The following is a 4,132-nucleotide window of genomic DNA, read 5'->3' as shown; positions in this document are numbered from 1 at the left end:
GCTTGCAGCACTGCTCCGCGCCCTGCAGACCCGAACACCTATCTTCCAATCTTTATTTAACATGGTTCTCGCATTGCGTTTTCTGAAATGATCTGCTCTATTTTTATACATATGCTACGGTATGTTGTGTGTTCTCTGCTATGCAAGGCGGGTTTCTCTCTCATTTCAGGTAATATACAGAGAGTTGGCGCAACGGCGGTTTCCAAACGCACCCTGCGAGAAAAGAGCGAAACAGCCCCGATGCGCTGACATGTTTACTGACAATTTTTTACATTTCTTTTCAGGCTTTTCCCCCTGGAAATATAATCCCTAGAAGTTCTATAATAACAAGTTTATATCAACAGACATAACTGAACACTTCAGATTTATTCCCGCGCCAAATGCTTTAGCAATAGTGTCTACATTTAATAGCTCGGAGTTTTATCTGGTTAGTTTATGCAGAATTTTATTGATCTGAGTGTTAAAATATGAAGAAGAGGCCATGTTGGAAGGCCGGCCTACTACTATGGCGTTAGTTGAAGTGTCGGCGCAGTTAAATGGCGTCCGATGGCAGTTTTATGGACGGATCATAAACAACGCATAGGCTTTACAACGTTTACAACAGTGTGTGTGAGTGTGTGTCTCTCTGTGTGTGTGTGTGTGTGTGTGAGGTGTTGGATGTTGCGGCACGCAGAGCTCAACGTCTGCTTGCGCGCCAGCATTGTAAAAATAGACAGTATATAATTTACACACACTCGCGTGGATTTTGCCTCCAGTTCAGTTGGTGTTATTCTCATTTTCCATTCACAGGCAGAAACGAGCGGGTCTACAACCAGCCTTTTTGCAAAGTCTTAAACAGAGAAGCGCTACAATTCCTCGATAAGCCGCACCGAATCCTCTATTTACGAGTACAAATGTTTACATGGTTTGCGCATGCCTCGAGTCACTCGTCATTTAAAGACGTTATTTCGTCGTTTAGCTCTTTGTGTGTTAAATCTGTCGGAGGGGAATGCTTACTGAAGAATTAAAACAGACTAAATAGAAGTTTCTCGATAGGAAATATTTCTAATTTATTGTATATAAAGTGAGTAACCTCGTCTTTCTTATTGGAATGAGTTCAATATGCTGAATATTGTTTTGTCTTATTGGAACATGCATCTTACTGTAATATAGATGTTTTTTTTTCCTTTTGTCTGTCATGTTCTTTAGATTCTGTTTTCCATGTTGTTGTGCCGGCTGTCTGAATGACCTGTTCTGATGTCAGTCCGATCAGCTCTCTGTGTATGATTTGTAAAGTGTTGGGACAGAGAGGAAGAAAAGGTTGGATTAAACTGAAGCAATGCTTCTTTATAACTTATCATTTCTATTTGAATTATTGACTCTGTCCCCTTCTGCCCTTACTATGACTCTCTCCCGCTTCCCGCCCCAGTATTTACTCTCCTGACCGGAGGAACAAAGTTTCTGGAGTCTTATTTGCTGTTGATAAATATGGACAGAGCTACACAAGTCATTTTATTTCCCCTCTTTTTTTTTTTTTTTTAAATGAGACAAATGTAAACCATGTGGCCACATAAAGGCTTTATTAACGAGCAGGCAACTCCAGTCACTCTGATCCTCTCCTCCATGTGAAATGTTCCCTTCTTGTATGTTTTCCTCTCTTCTGTGTGTTGTTGTCTCTTGTTTCTTTGTGCGATGCCACTGCTGATGCTGGATTCCTATTAAAGAGACTTTACAGTACCGACCGACCATGCTTCATTTCATTGCATTGCTGCCAATTAAACGCAGGCTTGTCTGGGAGGAATGGTGGGGGATCCTTTGTGATTTACAGCAGAAATCGACCATTTATATAATTCCCGTCATTTGAAGGACCTTTCGCAGCCCTCTGGTGTGAATGAGGCGGCAGTGGGGAAGTTCAGAGAGAGCAGCTGAGCTCTCCTCTCGGTTTCTTCTTTTCTTACTTCTCCAGATTGAATTTGGTCTCTGTGGGAAGACAGAAAGAGACAGAGGCAAGCGGGGGGAGGAAGGAGGGAGAGGGGGGGCAGGGAGAGAAAGAAGCGGATGAGCCAGCATGTGTTTAAAATATGTGTCTCTTCAGTTGTACACTGAAGCTTAAAGGAGAGGGGCGTCTGTTTGGCTGCAACACCAAAAGACTGTCATAAACCCATAAACACCCCCCACCCACCCAAACACCCACACACACACACACACACAGACACAGATGATGAGTGCATTCATTAGGAGCGTCGTCATCCGTCCATTAGTAGCCTGTGAAGCCGCGTTCCTGTGTTTGTCTCTGCAGCAAATGACTGATAGACACAGAGTCTGATGAGGGCTGCAGGATCTCTATTTCCTCCCCTGCTCCTCACAAGGTGTAGAAAACAATTATAGTAGAGCCTGGAGTTGAAGTAGCACAAGTAGTAAACGTTCCCATTTGTTGCTGTTCATGCAAAAGAAGCAGGAGAAAACTAGGTAAGCTTCAGTGTCTCTTCCAGCTGTGGAGTATCATAGGTAGCTCTATTAGTAACAACAATACAATCTATTCTATAGGCCTTGTATAAATTGCAAAGTCAAATTATTTGAAGATCATTGATTCTCTCCACTTGTGGTGAGATTTTAGAAATATCCAGATGTCCAAATTCCCATCGTGCAACTTCACCATTCCTAAATATGGTTTTTGACTGGTGACCAAAAAGACTGCAAAGGGCTTCTGATAATAATTATTTTTATTCATCTGTTCAAATATATTCTTTACAAGTTAGGTCTTTGAGAGGATGCACCTTCCCAGTATAGTATAGTATAGTATATACTCATATAAGTTCCAATGTTGAACACCCACAGGCAATTAGGTAACACACACGCAGATTTCAAGGACAAAGTCGACTAATCTCAATTTCACCAATTTATTTCACCCATGTCCAAATGTTTTGTTTTCTATAAGCTTTGTTTCTATCCTGATTTCACTTGCTCCCCAAAAACAATCACATTTCAAAGATATAATCAAGAAAACATCAGATTAAGCCTAAAACACTCCCATGTGTAAATTCTAAACCCTACTGACCTCAGTGCCCTCCTGTAGCTGCGGCCCTGGCGGCAGTTGTAATAGCAGTAGGAGTGTAGCTCTCATGTAGCTGGCCATAGGCCTACAATTTAAATTATTAAATTGAGCAATATTAGTGCATTATTAGTGTAGGAGTGGAAGCATTAACAGGGTAACAGCACTGGCATTAGCAGCCGTTGTCTTGGTAACACTTCATAGTGAGCATTTATATGTACCATGCAAACACTTATGAAATGGTTCATACCAAACTATAATAAAGTCCTAAAGTATCTGTCAACAAGTATAACTCCTCAAATCAAGCATCCCTAACTGGTGAATAAACATTTAATGAATGCTTGATAACACATTGTAACATATGATAAATGATTATGCACAAATATTCACAGTGTGTTAGGCTATATAGTGTTGATGAACAGTCATTCACGGGTCAATTTAACTGTAATGTAACTATGTTATAATATCAAACACTCACTAACTTTATATAGTTGTGAATGGATAACAGAAGCAGTTTTAGTTCTTAATAAATATTCAAATAAACACTTAAAACATCCTTGAATCTGTTTTACTGTTTCTATGCCAGTTATGAATACTTCATGGGAAATATAAAGGAGTTACAGCTGTTGACAAATCCCTTTATAAACATATCTTTTTGTGTCTGATTTTGGTTACATAATGGTGTGTTACAAACATATATTTATATGGTGCTTAAATGCTGTGTTGAATGCAGGTTCTATCTTACAAACTGTATTAGCAGCATTGGTGTGTAAACAGCCCTGGTGTAAAGAGGTAGAGATGTGTGGGTGAACAAAGTCCCAGCACAGCCTCTCTGCTTCACCCTGCTCTGCTGGGCCCAGCCAATGAGGCCTCAGGATTAAAGCCGCTTTAGGCTCTGGCCCCAACAAAGCAATCCCATAAACCATCTGTGTACTCGACGGCGGATGATTGTGATACTTCTCTGAGGTCTAGCAGGGTCGGAGCTTCATTAAATCCAGAAGCCCTGCGCTCTGCTGCAGGCCTCCCTCCAGCCTCAGTCCGCTTCTCCCAGGGAAGGGCAGCAACTGCAAGCTGCTTCACCCAACTGTGTGTGTGTGTGTG

The sequence above is a fragment of the Morone saxatilis genome, unplaced genomic scaffold (assembly GCF_004916995.1).
Source record: "Morone saxatilis isolate NCDOM2014 unplaced genomic scaffold, NCSU_SB_2.0 Contig14, whole genome shotgun sequence".
NCBI classification, from domain to species: domain Eukaryota; kingdom Metazoa; phylum Chordata; class Actinopteri; family Moronidae; genus Morone; species Morone saxatilis.
The sequence above is the reverse complement of the archived record's forward strand: the minus strand, read 5'-3'. Positions refer to the sequence as shown.